At 42.5% G+C, this 19,247-nt stretch overlaps 1 long non-coding RNA gene across 2 annotated transcripts; it reads right to left on the minus strand.

Moving 5' to 3' along the window:
• Window positions 1-442: 442 nt before the first annotated feature.
• LOC125168859 (uncharacterized) lies at window positions 443-19,078 on the minus strand. 2 transcript variants are annotated; one of them, XR_007153326.1, is made up of 5 exons: window positions 18,902-19,078; window positions 10,029-10,155; window positions 3,654-3,811; window positions 2,398-3,564; window positions 443-1,662 (listed from the first exon to the last, which is right to left on the minus strand). It is a non-coding gene; the product is annotated as an uncharacterized LOC125168859 (long non-coding RNA). The 2 variants fall into 2 exon arrangements; XR_007153327.1 differs by lacking the exon at window positions 18,902-19,078 and adding an exon at window positions 12,042-12,102.
• Between the last annotated feature and the right edge of the window lie 169 nt (window positions 19,079-19,247).

The raw sequence follows: 19,247 nt of genomic DNA on the forward strand, positions 1-19,247 counted from the left end.
GCCCCTCCTCCGCTCACATTCTGTCTCTCTTTCCCAAAAAAATAAACAAACGTTAAACATTTATAACATAGGCAGATACATCAATCTTTCTGATTTGAGCTTTTTGTGTCTTAAGCACTTTTTCCTTACATAAAGATAAGATAGTCTTCTATTTCCAAATGTTTAAAGGTCTTACCTTTATACATTTACATGTTTAATTATTCTGGAATTAAGTATCAAAAGGCCACCTTTTTTTTTAAATGTTTATTTATTTTTGAGAGAGAGAGAGAGAGAGAGAGACAGAGTATGAGTGGGGGAGAAGCAGAGAGAGAGAGGGAGACACAGAATCTGAAGCAGGCTCCGGGCTCTGAGCTGTCAGCACAGAGCCTGACGCGGGGCTCAAACTCACAAACCATTAGTTCATGACCTGAGCCAAAGTCGGACACTTAACCAACTGAGCCACCTAGACATCCCATCAAAAGCCCACTCTTCAGGGCAGATTCACATGTGGAAAAGGTATCCGTAAATTCCTCCCAGGAAAAGTTGCCTGGTGTCTGCTCTATGCTTATGAGATATTCCCCTTATATGTATTTTCAGCTTGTCACTTGCAGGCCAGGAACAGTCTAACATGGGGACCCTTACAGTCATAGTTACTTCAGGGTGACCTGGTAGAGCAGATTAATTTCTCAGTTCTCGATCCCAACAGATCTGATAAAGGAAGTAAAATACTTCTGAACATGAAAGGCAATTATAAGGCTACGGGCTGAACAAAATCCCCCCAAAAAGCAGAGTTTTAGACCTCCATATGATGTGACTGCATTTTTGATAACCGTTCAAAGGATCTTCTATGAAAACAACTCTAGTTACTCCTGTACAAACAAGTCAAAGGACACAAAAACAATTAATGATACTGAATTTAAAAACAACAATCACCACCACCACCACCACCACCACAGGCCAACCCTGCTATCAAATCCACATCTTAATGGCAGGAACTTGACCAAAAGAGGGAAGCAGGAAGCCAACACCGATACATGACTCTACTCCCAATACGACTGAGCACTTCAGAGACGGCAATACGGAAAAAAGTAAAGCACTTTGCATTCTGAGCTAAATTAAAAATAACAGGACCACCCTAACTGGCTTGGGTCTCCAAGCTCTTAAAATAGTGAACATCCTATAAACCTGGTTTCCAAACAAGAGCAATTCTGCTCCTGATCTTGTTATGTTGGCATCTGAGACTATGACTTGGTCTTTGTGACTATAACGTCACGTGAGGAAGTTGTCTGTTGCCAGCATTAACACACAGATATAAACTTGGAAACCTTGATAACTTTATGGTTTCTTGAATCAAATGCTTACCAGGTTCTCTACTGGGGGAGCAGATCTTTCTGAAATCTGACTTCCTTCTTGTCTTTGCAAATCCTTTCCCTTTGAAAGCCTTCTGTTTCGGAGTCCGCCTTTAGCCTGTGCAGTTGGGTGCTTCATCTGCCTATTGGTCATCTTTCTCGCTTGGCACGTTGAGCCTTCAATGTGATGACGTCTTCTTTGTTCGCAGCTCACCCACACACCTCATGTTTTGACTGGGAGTATTTTCATTGGCATTTTACACAGATTCCTCCTGGATACTGTCCACAGGCTAGCTCTTGGTTTCCTTCTAAAGCAGCAATTCACGGCTCCGTCCTCTCAGAAACATGTAAGAGGAAACAAAAGGACACTTGTAATGCCACCTCTTTGGTTTGTTGTGGCTCAACCTAAGCAAAACCTAGCAGTGGGAGGTAAGCCAGTCATTAGATTAGTGACTTCTTGGGGCGCCTGGGTGGCTCAGCCGGTTGGGCGTCCGACTTCAGCTCAGGTCATGATCTCACGGTTTGTGGGTTCGAGCCCCGCGTCGGGCTCTGTGCTGACAGCTCAGAGCCTGGAGCCTGCTTTGGATTCTCTGTCTCCCTCTCTCTCTCTGCCCCTCCCCTGCTCTCTCTCTCTCTCTCTGCCCCTCCCCTGCTCTCTCTCTCTCTCTCTAAAAAAAAAAAACATTAAAAAATTAAGTTAATGACTTCTTTTAGCAATTTTTATCACAAGCCTTCCTTATCAGGAGAAAAAAAAAACCCCAGTATTCTCAACTTTATAAACACCTGTAATAACAAAAGATCTTGGGCCTATAGGAGTCAACAGTTTTCTCCCATTTGCTCTTTACTTTGGACAGAGTTTACATGTCTTCTTGGGGTGACTGTGGCCAAAGTGGAATATCCGTGGCTCCCTTGGGACAGATCTTCACATTCTTACCCCTAGAATCCTAGAATAGAGGGTTGATGCAAAGGCCCTGAGGTAGACACATTTTTTTTTAATGTGAAGAGATGGAAACCATCAGAGGCATCATAAAATGAGTTGACTTTTAGGTCAAGCCAGGAAGATGCTCACCTTCTGTAACTTTCGGCGCATGTGGAGAACAGTCCTGGGTTCGGATAACACAACTTCACATCCTCCTGTGAGGCTCCCAACACTAAATCTGAGCTCTGAAGACACAGGGAATGTTCCTTGACAATGGGCAGATGCCAAGCAAGCACCTATATCCCATTTCTACCTCCCTCCCATTTCCATCTTCTAATCGTTGCGGCCAGAAGTGAAGTGGAGAAGCCAGGACGCCAGCGGTGGAGAGGAATGTCTCAGGAGTCTCTACCGGACTCGAGCAGACATACCCTTCTGACACCTCACATGTCTCAGAGGATGTGAGACAGTCGGGGGTGGTTAGTGAACCCAAGTTCACGTTCACATAAAAGCCGAGCATACAGCAGCACGGGCTTGGCGCAGGCGTGAGCACCTTCGTCTCAGCCGCCCTCCCAAGGGCCGTGTTGATCCGGATCTTGCGTATATCTGAGGGATGTCAAGAGGCTGGCGAGAAATGAATAGCCCGTCTGCTGCTTTCTCGCCAAATGCTGAAGGCAGGGGAGGCATAAGTTGTTTGCAAGATGTCAAGCAGAGGTCTTCAAAACAGTGCAGGTAAAAGGAAGAGATGAGTCTTTTCCGGTTTTCTGTCATGGTCACACACAAACCTGCCGACCTGAGGCCCGTGCTCAGTGCTCGGCTCCAGAGTCCAACTCTCTGAAAAGGTCCGCCAAACGTCCTGCTACCAGGTTTTCCTGGCCTGACTTCTGGGAGAACTGAAAGCACCCGGAGTGGATGAAAAGCCTCCTGTCAGTCTGCATCACCGAGGAGCCCAGGCGCCTTGGACAGAAGGTGCGCACGTTATGGAATAGGGTTCCTCAGAGTAGACCCCACAGAAGGGGCAGGTCAATGATTTCCAGGGCTCGGCCACAAATCTCCTCAGGCATCCAACTCTCAAGACTCCCAGATAAGTCGGAAGGGATCTGGACCGGATGCTGCCCTTTTGTTGGAATCAGGAATACCACACCCGTGTCACCCATTCTCTCCACAGGACAGACGTCTCTGAAAACAGCAGAGTAGACAACTCCAAACCTTCATCCCTTCATAAAAGCAGTGAACAAGCTGGCAAGAATTGTCACGATGAAGTTTTCCAGAACTCTACAATCTAATAAAAGAAACTTTCAGCAACCAGAATAAAGCTCACTGGAAAGAAAAAAAAAAAGCCAGCTGAATTTTGGTAAGAGAGCATTTTGACTTACCTTGTTACCATCCCAACACAGCTACAGACTTACCTCAAAGAACCACGGATCCACGTTTTGACCTAAGTCGCTCCCTGAAGCTCCCCGTAAGCTCCCAGAAGGATCTGCTCAAGGACTTGCCTTTGTTTCACACGCCTCAGCTCCAAGGCGGTTTCCCGGGTGACATTTGCAAATGGAGAAGCGCCTGCCATCTGTGGCAAAGGATAACAATTAGGGCAAGCAACAGAAAAGCCAAAATACTGGGAAGAAAGAGGCTGGAGAAGGGCATATTTCAGGGAATAAGGGCTTTGAGAAGCTCCCATTTAATCCAGAGAACTAGAAGACTCCATGCATGCCTGGGCTGGATAGATGCTCAGAAAAGACCCGAGAAGATTCAAAGATCTTCTCATTGGCTGACCTTCAAGCTCCACGCAAGCAGGAAGTAAATGGCCTGGCCAAGTATCAAGGAGTGCCACAACACAGAGCCCATCTGAAAAGACTGGAGAGAGTTTTTAGTGGGCTTTTTTTTTTCTTTTTTTTTTTTTACTCCAGGGATTAAAAGAACTCTCTGCCTGACCACTAGCTGACTAGTAAACTAATGGAACAGAAACGTAAGTGACCACACATGACAAAGAATATACTTTGAAAATTAGTTCAGAAAAGCCATTTAAAAAACAAGCAACAACAACTACAACAAACAAAAACAACACGTCATGGAGAGAGAGGGAAAAAGTGATTTCCAAAGTTGCCACATGATGATATTCAAAATATTAAGTTTTCAATGAAAGATTACAAAGTCACATGTGAAAGAAAGAAAGAACCATTCATAGGAATAAAAAAATTAATAGTTCTTGAGGAAGCCCAAATATCAGACTTAACAGACAAAACTTTATTTTTTTTAATATTTGTTTTTGAGAGAGACAGAATGCGAGTGGGGGAGGGGCAGAGAGAGAGGGAGACACAGATTTGGAAGCAGGCTCCAGGCTCCGAGCCGTCAGCACAGAGCCCGACGTGGGGCTCGAACTCATGAACCTGTGAGATCATGACCTGAGCCAAAGTCAGATACTTAGACTGAGCCTCCCAGGCACCCCGAGAGCCACTTTTTAGAAAACATCTATATACTCATTGCCCAGTTTTAATATTAACATCTTGCCATCTCTGTTCCATCTATTTGTTTTTTACTGAAGTGTTTGAAAGTAAACGGGGTGTAACATCTGTCATCGTTCTGGTTATGTCCCACTTCGTCTTGGCTAAAGTTTCTCATGTTTCCTTACTTTCTCAGGGCAATCCCCTGACCTTCTTTTCTCCCTTTCCCTCACAGAAAATGTCCAACATTAGCTCCTTATTCAGCGTTTAGTCCCATCCTCTCACACTTCTTTCCAACAATACCGTGGTAGGCTCACATGTCATTCTTTTCTCAGAATTGCCTCCTTCTTCTGACAACAATTTCCCGTCATCCTATCCAAATTGTTCTCTCAGGATCTCCAGTTATGACACAACGTCACACACACACACACACACATCTCTCCTCCTCCTATCACAGTTGCTGTGTCTAGCTCTTGTGGCCCAGAGAGGGTGTTCCCACTGGTCTTGGACCTAGGGCCCAGAGAGTTGAGGTGGTTTCCCTGCAGGTGGCCAACTTGGTCAGCTGCAAAGCTCAGGAGCTGTCAGAGGTCAAGTTTCTCTCATGTGTTGAAAGAATGCTTGCAACGAGAGAGAAGAATGAGGCGGATACTCAGAAAAAGTGGAGCAAACAATCCTTTATTGTTGGGAAACTGACTTTTCTTTCTAACCTCACTTGAATTGGGATTCTGTGGGCACCTGGGGGTCTCAGTGGGTTAAGCATCTGGCTCTTGGTTTCAGCCCAGGTCACGATCTCATGGTTCATGAGTTTGAGCCCCACATCAGGCTGTGCATTGACAGCGTGGAGCCTGCTTGTGATTCTTGCGCTCTCTCTCTCTCTCTCTCTCTCTCTCTCTCTCTGCCTTTCCCCCACTTGTGAGTGCACTCTCTCTCCCTCTCTCAAAATAAATAAACTTTTTAAATAAGTAAGTAAATAAATAAATAAATAAGGATTCTAGCGCCTGCAGCCAAAAGAGCCTGTAAGTAAGTGTGGTCTGGCCTAGGGGATATCAATAGGGAGAATTGGGTAAAACCTTTAGTCTACCCCCAAATAAAAGTTATAAAGACCACTCTAAACAATCCATCCAACCTCAAATTCAAAAGACTTGAAGAGAAGCTATAGTTCTGTGTACGTTTTCAAGGTCAAATATTAATACATAAATCTATAAAACTTAAAAAAAAAAAAAAGAAAAGAAAAGGCGGCAAAGAGCTCACCAATGTATGTAGGACTTAGGATTTCAGATTGTTACTTTTGTACATTACACGTTCATTTAAAAATCGAACAAAATTTTATTTTGTACCTACTTTTTGTAGAAAGTGCCTCAGAAAGTATAGTGTGTCTGCTATTGAACCGGAAAATTTAGTTTGTGGTTCTGTATTTTATTCTAAACGTGATCAAATACACCTCCACACACACACAAGAGACAGGAAGGTATATACATTTTATGACTTGTTAAACATACCAACAAACAATAAAAAACAACTGACAAGCTAGAACAACATTAGTAAACTGAAAAATTCAGTTAATAATTCTTCTTAAAAATCTATGTAGCCACAGAAATTTGTGAGTCTTTTTCCTAGACCATACACTACTGAGCCAAAATGATTACTCACTTTTGTATCCTATGGTGAAACGTATACTTCTGAAGGGTACAGATATAATCATATAAATCAACACAAATCAAAACGTGTTGAGCACATGTGCCGATACTGTCTGTCACCTACTCCAGCAGGTCTTTCCTGATCTCCCGGATAAGGATCGTGCCCTTAATGTTCTCATAGTCTCAGCTGGTCCTTCGTGGCACATATAAAAATAATTCTTAAATTATCTCCCAATGACTAGTTCAGTATTGTCTCCCTGGAAAATACATAATTTCCGAAAAGACACGGGCTTTGTTCCCCTCTTCAGGAATGGGTCCCAGTATCAAGCAGGCACATAATGAAATGCTTAGTAAAAGATTAATGAATAGGGGCGCCTGGGTGGTTCCATCGGTTGAGCATCTGACTTCGGCTCAGATTATGATCTCACAGTTCGTGGGTTCAAGCCCGGCGTTGGGCTCTGTGCCGACAGCTCGGAGCCTGCAGCCTGCTTCCGATTCTGTGTCTCCCTCTCTCTCTGCCCCTCCCCTGCTCATGTTCTCTCTCTCTCTCTCACTCTCTTTCTCTTAAAATAAAAATTTTTTAAATTAAAAAAAAGATTAATGAATAAATATGTCACACCACAGAGAATTTTATAAAGGAAGGACTCCATAATTTCTGTCGGTTGTCTTATTTCTGGCTTGTGCAGAGAATGAGAACAGAGAAAGGAGCGCGTACTACTGAGGGTGAGCGAATGTGAGGCTCTGGCATTTGCGGGCTTGTTTCCCTCCCAGCGTCCCGTCAACTGTCAAGTGCGGCAAGGTGTGCTTTGTACTACATACAATCATAGGAGTTTCTCAGTTCGGTGTCCTGTGTTTCAAAATCTTTTTAACTACATGGTGATGGATGCTAACTAGACTTGTTGGGGTGATCATTTCACAACATGTACAAATACTGAATCATTATGTTGTCCCCCTGAAACTAGATAATATTCTAAGTCAATTTATGTCAATAACATAACATTTCTTTCCTTCCTTCCTTCCTTCCTTCCTTCCTTCCTTCCTTCCTTCTTTTCAGAGAGGGAGCAAGTGGGCCAGAAGAAGAGAGAGAGAATCTTCAGCAGGCTCCACACTCACCCTGGGATCGTGATCTGAGCTGAAATCAAGAGTCAGATGCTCAACCTACTGAGCCATCCAGGTGTCCCTGATCACTCTATTTTATTTTTAACATTTATTCATTTTTGAGAAACAGAGACAGACAGAACGTGAGTGGGGGAGAGGCAGAGAGAGAGGGAGACACAGAATCCGCAGCAGGCTCCAGGCTCCGAGCTGTCAGCACAGAGCCCGATGTGGGGCTTGGACCCACGGAGTGTGAGATCATGACCTGAGCCGACGTCGGAAGCTTACCCGACTGAGCCACCCTGGCGCCCCCCAATCACTCTATTTGAAACGGTGATATCTCATTTCCTCTTTCCTGCTTGATTTGTTTTTCTCTATGGCACTTGTCTCCATCTGTCAGAATATACACATTGTCACACAATAGTGTAAATAGTGTACCGTTTACTGTCTTTCCCCCACTAGAATGTAAACTTCGAGAGGATAGGGATTTTTGTCTGTTTTATTCCCCTGTATCTCTAGCATTCTGCCATGTAGTAGGTGCCCAATGAATGTATGCTCCATGAATGACTGAATGAACAAATGCCCTGAGCACTGCTTGAGGAAACCCGTCAGCTGGGCAGCAGACTAAGTTGGATTAATTGTCAATCTCAAATGGATCCTAAATATCAAATCATTGTTACAAAAGATGCTGCTACTGTGAATGATCATTTTCTTCAAACTCCATTCATGTTATTAAAATCACCCCTATTAACACTGATTCAGTGGGGTCAGCTTGCTGCTCCCTTTTTCCCCGTATTTTCCATCTCGGTTTCCAAATATTTTTGAGCCTTTACTATACGGTATGCTACGCACTGGATACAAAGTGACAGGCCTAGAGTGACAAAGTCCTTACCTTTACGAAGCTTACAGTTTTCTGAAATTCACCGTGTGAAAGTCACCAGACCACTACCTCTCCCCAGTTTCAAGTATCTTCTCTCAGATCAACTAAAATTAACTAGAATCCTAGCAAATTATTTCAGTTCAATCTTGTCCAATTTCACGCACATAAACCAGCTTTCAAAGACCACCGAAACCTAGCTTGAAGCACCACAGATATCTAAAAACTAGTCTGAATAGATAGCACTGGGATCGCGTCCATACAGTATGAAAGCTGAGTGCAAATTAGCAACATGAAACTGCTATCTGACGAAGGTTCTTCATGTAATTGTACGCTTCGGCTTATATAAACCCCAGCGCTAAAACCTTTAAAAGCATTTGTATCAATTATTTTGCAGAAATATTTTGAGGTCATTGTGGTTCATTATAATGGTTAAAGTTATTGTCAGTTTTCCAAAAAAAAAAAAAGAAAGAAAGAGTTTATTTCAATAATTCCGGGCATATATGAAACTGTAGCCAGAGTAATTTTTCTAATGGCTAAAGAGGTTTTAGTCTTTTGTCAGCAAGGACTGTAGTTAAAATATTTCAACCGCAGAATCTTCTTATCCCGTCGGAGTACAGCCAAGTACCTGCAGAATAGTTCGGAGGTAGAAACAGGACACTGCCAGTCAGCAGAAAATTTTGAATCTATCATAGGACAGAGGCCTAATTGCTCCCCCATTTCATTTGACAACCAGAATGGCTGTTTTGAGAACACTTTTGTGGGTTTCTTTTTAAAGTGTTTCCAAGTTTAATTTTAACAGGCACAACAGAGTGCCAGTCCCCTATCTGATTGTCCCTCAAAACTTGACCTGCTTGACTTCATCAGCAGTGGCACTGGAAATCTAAGGACATGACAGGGTAACAGCGAAGCAAAATCAGTTTAGTTACAGGATAAATTAACAATTGCAGACCGTCAGCTCAAGGCAAGTCAGCAAAATTGTACCAAAGCTTGTTCAGAATCCACAGGGCAAAATGGAAAATAATCCCACGTGCCCATGTTTCTGAGTTACTTTGCAGGGGCAAGATTACTGTGGGAACATGCATATTTTGACGGGGAACTCACCCTAATAGTGTAACAGTCGGGGCGCCTGGGTGGCTCAGTCGGTTAAGCGTCCGACTTCAGCTCAGGTCACGATCTCGCGGTCCGCGAGTTCGAGCCCCGCGTCGGGCTCTGGGCTGATGGCTCGGAGCCTGGAGCCTGCTTCCGATTCTGTGTCTCCCTCTCTCTCTGCCCCTCCCCCGTTCATGCTCTGTCTCTCTCTGTCTCAAAAATAAAACGTTAAAAAAAAAAAATAGTGTAACAGTCAAAGTTTGCGACAAATAGGGATTACTTCCAGAATTTGCAGGGACATCTCTGGCTCTCCTCTGGGGATCGGAGCACATCGGTAGCAGAAGTAGGGGACTAGGACAGTGTTCGTAAGCTTTTTGATCCCAGGACCCCTTTACCTCTTAAAAATCACTGAACTTTCATTTATGTGGATTTTCATCTATCAATATTTATCAGACATTAAAATGAAGACTTTCTAGAAATATTCATTCACTTATATAAAAATAAACATAATAATAATAGAAACCTCATACACGCTCACATAAATATTTTTATGACAAGTGACTGTGTTTTCCGAAATAAGTTCTTTTTCACTGCCTTTCTTTTTTGCTGCACCATTTGGTGAGAAGTGTGGCATTGTCTTACCTTTCTGTGACATCCGTAAGGTCTAGCTCGGTCGAAAACAACTGGACACTCATCTGCCTCTGCATTGAATCTATTGCCATATGCATTTGGTTGAAGTATATGAAGAAAACCGTCTCACACAGGTATGCTAGAAAAGGGAGCAGTATTTTAATAACTTTTTCAGGTAATTGTGGCTAATCTTATTTGATACCACACCAACACTCCACAGTGACAGATGTTTTTTTTAAAAGAGTAGTTGCAACGTGAAATCTAAATAGTATCAGTGACATTTTCATACTGGTACATTAAATTCTATTGGCCACTAGGAGTGCCTGGTGACTCCGTTGGTTGAGCTTCCGACTTCGGCTCAGGTCATGATCTAGCAGTTCATAGTTCGAGCCCTGCGTTGGGCTCTGTGCCGACAGCTCAGAGCCTGGAGCCTGCTTCCGATTCTGTGCCTCCCTCTCTCTCTGCCCCTCCCCTGCTCATGCTCTCTCTCTCTCTCTCTCTCTCTCTCTCTCTCTCTCTCTCTCTCAGAAATAAACAAACATTAAAAAAAAAGTTTTTTAATTCCATTGGCCTATCTTACACTTCGAATGATCTTTTCCCATTTCTTACTTTGTAACATCATGTACTGATCATTTGAAAATATGGTTCACTCAGTTATGCAGATAATCGAAATATGGAAACATTTAACTATATAAAACAAACTGCATTTGTTCATATCACCAATGATCTTAACAGAAAAGTATCTCAGTTGTAGGAAGCTGTCAGGCTCACGCTGGTGGATACAAGTTTTCCAAACTGTAACTTTTACTTAAAAGCTCAAATTTTCATAGGCTACGCATGGGTTGTTTCCCTTGAAGTAGCAGTAGTCTGGTTTAGCCCATCAGATGTCAGCCAAATACTCAACTCTGAATAACCCTAGTTTGTCTGTTCTTTCAAGTAAAAATAGTATTCAATGGGAAAGGTGGTGTTAGTTCAGCTTGCAACTCAAACAACAGAACAGGTGCTTTTCCTCCAGACAATCATTGTACTGATTATATAGCACAAATGTCTTACCCACAGTTCCCATTTTGTCACACAGTTTATTTAAAAGATGTGTACTCAGATATGGAGACCTCCTGCCCTCATCACACCTATTATTAAGTGAACTGCTTTTATGTTTTTATCTTAGGAGTGCATGGTGGCGAAAAGTACAATAATGGCCAGTGCCACTGCCTTGATTCGTGGTAAAGCACTAGGTTGTTTTTCCCATTATAGCTTTTGCATCACCAGAGAAATGGCAATGCAGTAAAAAAGGCAAATAACGTCTTAACACCATTCTGAAAATAATTTTGACCTCACACATCCCTTACAAAGGTCCCAGAGACACCCAGGGGCCCACAGACCAGACTCCAAAGGAGAGCAACGGAGAGGACATGCTTTGGGCCTCCCAGGTGCCAGTGCTGTACAAAATGGAAAAGACGTTCTACATTCATTATCCCAGGTGGGCTTATAAGTCCGAGATTCTCTTCAACAAGTATCTGTGCTTCCACTTTAAGGACAAAGAAACAGGCTTTAGGAAGTGACAGAACGTAGAATCTAGTCTGTCGGGCTCCAAAACTCATGTTTCGCCTCCACAGTGGAAAAAAGATACCTTCTTTCCAGCTTTGATTTAGGGACCCTCTTGCAGACTGCCCACCATGATAAGCCATGCCCCACACTACCATCTAACCTGTTTCCAAGTCTGGGCAAACCTTTTCCTCTAGCAGTAAAACTACTTCTCTTATACTAGTTATCTAAGCCAGAAGTGAGAAGAATAAGGCGTAAGAGGTCTTCCCCCCCCCCCCCCATAAGCCCCGGAAAAGTAATAATCTTTACTTTTCAGTTAGCCTGGAATTGGCCTCAGAAACATCTCAACTCAGGTCCAGGTAGCCATTATCAATCAATCAATCAATCAATCAATCAATCCGAGCTAACAACAGACTTGAAATTTGTCAGCCCTCATTTCTAAATCATTATGCGGCAAGTATGGGGGAACAGAGCACGAACCTCTTCCTTTGTTACTAAGTTTGCCAGGAAGAGATGTGCACAGCTCCAAGTGATCGAATTACCTAGGAAAAAAACAAAACAAAACAACTAACATAATCATTAAGAGCAAGGACTGTTGACCCCAACTGATGAGTCTCCTGGAATTTATTACAAGTTCAACTGCCCACTAGATGTTTCCTACCTACTACAAAACTCTACATCGTATCTTTTCCCACTTTTCCAAATTGTACTTGACTGTCTAAAGGTAACTGGGCTTCCCTAACTCACTGCAACACTCTTCCTGTCTGAACACTTCTGGTATTTGACTAGCTTCTTCCTCATGTTGCACTGGCCTTAAAGTCAAAGGTAGTTGAAGGTATTTTGGAAGCTGGAGCAAACGCAGGATTTGGGAACAGACACATCTGGAGACAGACAACGAAGACCTGGGTTAGAGGGCTGAGACTCAATCAGAATGTCCAATCACATGGTCACAAGCCTGGTAATGCTTCACTGTTTGCAGGTAGAAAAATTCTGGAAGAGTGCAATCTTTGCCTCCTTGATGAAAAAATAGATTTTATCTTGTTCATTTCCACCTCCCCCTTCCCCTCGCTTCTCAGGATCTCAAATGAAAATTTTTATGGGGAAAAAAATGATTCTTTTACATAATTATTCTTCACTATACATTTTCCCATTACTCATAGTATTTCAGTTCCCAGGACTTCAGTTATCATTACTGACATTTCCCTGGAGACAAGAATTCTCATTATATACTTTCTACCCCAGAATTTCCTAATCAGTTCTCATTCGAAATTGTTCTCCTGCCAACCTACCAAGACAAAGGGCAAATCAAAAGGAGGCGACTGAGACTCATATGGACTTCCTAACCACAGCCTCACACAGAAGGTGGATCCAGGTTCCCTCCTAGCTTGGAAAAGTTTTTCCTGCTGGAGTTAACCTGCCAGTGTCTTCTGAAAACCAAAATACAACAAAACATACACTGAACTTTATTAAAATTCCTTCACAGAAGAAAACATGAAAATGGACATAGCTTTAGCTTATGACTTTAGCTTAATGACCAAAAATTATGGGTTTTGTTTAGTATTTTTATTCAAGGCTGGTGCACAACTAATTTCCCTCATTTTAATAAGTCATGTTCCTGTTCATTTGTTGACCTTATTTTCTAAAGCTGTTGGATGACCTTCATTTCCCCGAGTTTTGAAAGTTGTTATTCAAAACAACTGTGCTTTTACAAAAGTTAGAATACCTTGGGGCGCCCGGGTGGCTCAGTCAGTTAAGCGTCCAATTCTTGATTTCGTCTCAGGTCTTAGTCTCACGGTTTGTGAGTTCAAGCCCCAGGTCGGGCTCCGTGCTGGTGGCAGAGCCTGCTTGGGATTCTCTCTCTCCCTCTCTCTCTGCCCCTCACCTACCTGCATTCTCTCTCTCTCTCTCTCTCTCTCTCTCTCTCTCTCTCCCCCCTCTCTCAAGACCAATAAACTTAAAAAAAAAAAAAAGTTAAAATACCCTCTACCTAAAATACCCTTACTGGGGCGCCTGGGTGGCGCAGTCGGTTAAGCGTCCGACTTCAGCCAGGTCACGATCTCGCGGTCCGTGAGTTCGAGCCCCGCGTCGGGCTCTGGGCTGATGGCTCAGAGCCTGGAGCCTGTTTCCGATTCTGTGTCTCCCTCTCTCTCTGCCCCTCCCCTGTTCATGCTCTGTCTCTCTCTGTCCCAAAAAAAATAAATAAACGTTGAAAAAAAAATTAAAAAAAAATAAAATACCCTTACTACTTGTTCTATGGTCAAAGCGTTACTGTTTCCTCAAGTCCAACCTCCCCTGTGAGGCTTCCTTCTTGTCCGGGGGCTCGTCTCTCATCCACTCCCCCTTCTAACGTACACACACAGTGTCATCCACATAATGCCTGCACTGCTCGTGTTCAGTGTCCTCTCCTAGACCACTTAGAATATTGGAACACACTCACCTTTTTCTTCCACCAAACTCTCTGTGGAGTCCTTGAGGGCAAGGGTCATGTTTTATTCATGTTTATAGTCTCATCACTCAGCACAGCACCTGACTTAATCTGGATGCTAATAAATATTGAATGACTTTCGAGTTTTCCTTCTTTCCACATTCAATTACTGCACATTTCTTTTTAAGTTTCAATGCTTTTCTTATTCTTTACATTAATGATCTCAAAGTAGAGACAAATTGACTGTTAGAGACTCAGGAAACCACTTTGTTTTTCAGATGTGTATGACAGAGCTAGTGACACAAACCGATTTTAAAAGCCTGCAGTAGAAATAAATGCCTTACATTCTTTGGAGGAATATGCTAAATAAATAAAATGGGGTTCACTTGGAAAAACCATTTGGCAATTTTATATGAAGTTAGAGATACACCCACCTTATGGTCAAGCAACGTTAAATCTAGGTATTTCCCCCAAAGACATTAAAACATACTCACAAAATGTTGACGACAGTTTTATTCATAGTATCAAAAAATTGCAAACATCCCACTTTCCCTCTAGAAAAGAATGTCTACATAATTTGTAGTATATTCACACGGCGGAATACTACTTAGTAACGAAAAAGGAATTGCACTATTGGTCCAGATGACGTGATGCAATCTTGAAAACACTGAGCTGAACAAAAGAAGGTAAGTAAGAGTGCAGACTGTAGGGCGCCATTTATGTGAAATTTCAGAATAGGCAAAACTACTCTATAATTGTAGAAATCAGGATATCAGATGGTTGTGGTGGGGAGGAGGGTTAGCTGGAAAGGATCATCAGGGAATTTTCCACAGGGATGGCAATGGCCTATACCTTTGTCATAAATACTGGTTGTAAAGTTATAAAAATTAGTCAAAAACCATCCACGTATACACTGAGATGTGTGTATTTTAGTGTATGTATTTTAAAAAAAATCTCTCAGTCTCTCTCTCTGATGTATACACACACATATACCTATGTGTCCATATGTGTATACACACATATACGTACATTATACTGGGGTTCAATTATTTATTATTCAAGATAGTCAAGAACAATATACAAAGTCTAAAATGGTGGGCCACACCAAGAACACATTAATTCTGGATTTGTTGTACTATTATTTTTATCTTCTTAATTATGATTTTATTAGGCTAAAAGTAATATGATTCTGGTTACACTTAGCCTGGACCAACTGATGAGTGACGTAAAAAACTACGCTAAAAAACAACTGCCACCTTCCAATTATATTTTCCTATGACAAAAATCTTTAAAATCTCTAAAAAAGATTTTTAAAGAGTTACCTAAAATAGAAGCACAGTAATTGCCAATACTTTGGTCACAGCATCTGGATTTGTTCTATAATTTAAACACCTTACTAAATTCCTAACTATGCAGATGCTAATACTTAGGAAGCAAAAAAGATGAGAAAGAATGAGCCATGGGAAAGGCAAAGGGGAAGAGTGTGCATAAAACCCGAGACTAGAAAGCCCTGGTCCAGGTTAGGGAACCACAGAAGGCTACAAATGAGCTGGGGCGGGGAAACCAAGTGACCCTGAGAAGATAACCCAGAACTGGTTTATACAGGACCTTGTAAACCAAGGTAAGGAGTATAGATTTTATTCTAAGAGCAACAGAAAGCCTTTGGAGGACTTTAAGCAAGGTTATGACACAATTGACTTCACATTTCTAAAAGATCATTCCGGCTGCCATGTAGAAAATGGACAGAGCAGAAGCAAGAGAGAAAAAAGTGACCTTAATGGGGCCACTGCTGGTGTGGGGGAGAGATTCCAGTGGTGGTGGTGGAGATGGGAGGAGGTAGGCCATCCGGAGATATATTTTACAGGTATTACTGGAAAAAAATATGCTGATGGATGGGATATGGGGGGGGGGGGAGGAAAACTTAAAAATGAAACTGAGGTTCCTGGCTTATGCCACTTACTGACATGGGAAACACTGCACTGAAAACAGGTTTGGGGGTGGAAAGGTAAGTTTTATTTTGGACACATTAACTTTGAGATGCCAAGATGTATCCAAGAAGAGATGTCAGGCTGAATAGTTTTGAGAAGAGTCTTGAATTTAAAAGAAATAAATGTGGTAGTAAGCAGGATAGAGACGAAATTTAAAATTATAGGTATACGTGGATTTCCCCAAGAAGAGGGTGTAGAAAGAGAAGAGAAGGGAACCATTCCAAATCCTGAAGAAGCCTTTTAGAGGACAGGAAGAAAAAGAAGACCAGCAAAGCAGGCGGTGGATTGGTCAGAAAGGGTAGTGTTTCAAGGAGGGAGTGGCCAAAGCTTCTCAGAGATTAAGAAAACCATGAACATAGACTACCTTTTGGTCTTGGCAACGTGGAAGCAGTCTGAAGAGCATGATTGGGGCAGAAGTCAGATCAAACTGGAAACAGAATGGGATGTAAGGAAGAGATCATAATGATCACGTATTAGGTTAAATCATAGGACACTGCTGAACTCTTGACAGTTTCTGATGTACAAAAACAGTAATTTCCCATGATTCTTTTCTAAGGAGCTTGATGGAAGAACATAGAAGGGAAGATGAGGTCAAGTAGGGCCCGGAAGGAGAGGGGAAAGACCAAAGCGTGTTTGTACATTGATAAAAATGAAGCAACTGTCAGCTGAAAAAGGGTGAAGTTTTGAAAGGGACGGAAGATTTGGTTACTGAAGAAAAAAAAACATGAAATAATCTTCACAGAGAGTAGGAACGTAAATTAACTGAACTGCAGTGGGGATGTTAGGCACCACTTGAGAGTTGTTGACCATGAATTTGTGGCACAGGCTAAAAGCTCAAATGCCTACAGGGGCCAAGACAAGTGAACCTGAAGCAGGCTGAGTGGACATGAAACTCAAGAATATATATCCAGTCTCAAGGGGGTGGCCACTGGACTGCTGCCACCAACAGTGCCAATCCTATGTTGTCACATCCTCTGATTTAAGAGGAGCCAGAAATCTTGATTTTTATGTAACATACCTTAATTTAAAAAACACTCTGTGAGCCACCGGGGTGGCTCGTCAGTTAAGCATCTGACTTAGGCTCAGGTCATGATCTCCCGGTTCATGAGTTTGAGTCCCAAATCGGGTGAGTTCAAGCTCCACTTGTGGCTCCACACTCTCAGTGTGTGGGATTCTCTCTCCCTCCCCCTCTCTGCCCCTCGCTCACCATGCCCTCTTTCTCTCTAAAAAACAAAACAAAACAACAACAAAAACCACTCTATGTGTTGAAGAAAACAGGTTGCATTTATCCAAGGTGGTACATTTTTTAGGAGAGTGATATGGAAGACTGATTTGAGTTAGTTGAGATAGAGTGACTGTTAACAATGAACTACTAAAAATGAAGCTGGATAAAGAAGAATATAGAGACCAAAGGAGGGTATAATACAGTGAAGGTAGTGGACCAGTTTTGTACATTGTTGAGTTTCGGTGGGGGGGGGCTTTTTGTTTATTTTAGAGAGACAGAGAGGGAGAGAGAGCGTGGGCAGGGGAGAGGGGCAGGGAGAGAGAATCTTAAGCAGGCTCCACACTGAGTGTGGAGCCCAACGTGGGGCTTGATCCCATGACCCTGGGATCATGACCTGAGCCAAAATCAAGAGTCGGATGCTCAACCAAGCCACCAGGTGTCCCAAATTTTGTACAGTGTTTTTAACTGAAGGCCATAGTTTATTCAGACTTCCTTAATTTTTACCTAATATTATTTTTCTGTTAAGATCCCACCCAAGAAACCACATCACATGTAATTATCACGTCTCCTTATGCTGTGGCAGTTTTTCAGACTACCCTTGTTTTTTTACAAGCTTGACAGTTTGAGGAATGCTGGGCAGTATTTTGTAGAATGTCCCAATAGCGGAATTTGTCTGAACCTTTTCTCATGATTGTATTACTTTTATGATTTTTTTCCTAAAAATAATCTAAGCAACAAAAATCTTAACCTGCTTGAATTTAAATAATGTTATTCCATTGATTTTGAAATTTGACTTACAACCCCAATGCATCTGGACTTTGTAATTTTTAAAAACTGCATAGGCTTCAAAATTTTGAATTTATACATTCTGTCTGTAGTTTCTTGCCTTGAGCTCACTTGCTCAAGAACTTAAGGAATCAGAAGACAGTCTTTATCGAATCCTTTTTTTTTTTTTATGCTTATTTATTTTTGAGAGAGAGAGATAGAGTGTGAGCGGGTGAGGGACAGACACACACACACACACACACACACACACACACAGAATCTGAGAGAGACAGACAGAGTTATCAGTGGGGGAGGAGCAGAGAGAGGGAGACACAGAATCCCAAGCAGCAGGCTCCAGGCTCTGAGCGGTCAGCACAGAGCCCAACGCGGGGCCTGGAACCCACTAACCACAAGATCGTGACCTGAGCCAAGTCGGATGCTTAACCCACTGAGCCACCCAGGCGCCCGCAAAACCCTTTCTTGTACTACTTTCCAGTTCTTTTCCTACTGGAGGTAAAAATTCTAAGTCCGATTTTTACCCCCTTTTATTTCTTGAGTACTCCCAATACATATGCATATATACCTAAGCAACATACGGTAGTGTTACATGTTTTAAGATCGTATGTATATAAATTGTCATGCTATATACATTCTACATCTTCCTCTTCTGGCCTCATATTTCTGGGTTTAGTACTGATTTACTGGCATATAATATTCCCTCATATGAGCATCCCATTCATGTATTTGTTCTCACCAGGGGAGGTTTCTAATCTTTTGCTTCTACTCAGTGCTGTTACGCATTCTTGCCTACATGTCAAAGGTTCTGTAAGATACAAACTTAGAAGCAGAATGCCAGGATACAGTATTTGAAAATGTGCGGTTTTACTTTATTCTGACAAAGTGCTTCCCAAAATGGATGTAACATTTACGCACCTACCAGCAAGAACGTGGTTATGCCGTGACTCATAGAGGAAAAAGAACTTTTGAAAGACACAAACTGGATAATATGCTTTCCTCGTTGTAATCTGCCCTCTGTGCTCACGTAATCATTTCTGCAAACAAACATACGACTGCTAGGAGCCCCGCAAAAGGCTTAAACTCCGTTAGACCAGCCTCTCCCCAGCGCCCGGAGACGCCAATACACGCCCACTTCCGGCGTAAGCTCAACGTAAAGGCGAACGTCGGCACGCGTAGGACGCCGGCGCCCTGTTTGACGTCCTTGAAGGCCCCTTTCCGGGCTGTCTGGAAAGATCCAAGTGTCAGCTTGTGTAGATCTATTGCCT

Source organism: Prionailurus viverrinus, chromosome A1 (genome assembly GCF_022837055.1).
Source record: "Prionailurus viverrinus isolate Anna chromosome A1, UM_Priviv_1.0, whole genome shotgun sequence".
Lineage (NCBI taxonomy): Eukaryota > Metazoa > Chordata > Mammalia > Carnivora > Felidae > Prionailurus > Prionailurus viverrinus.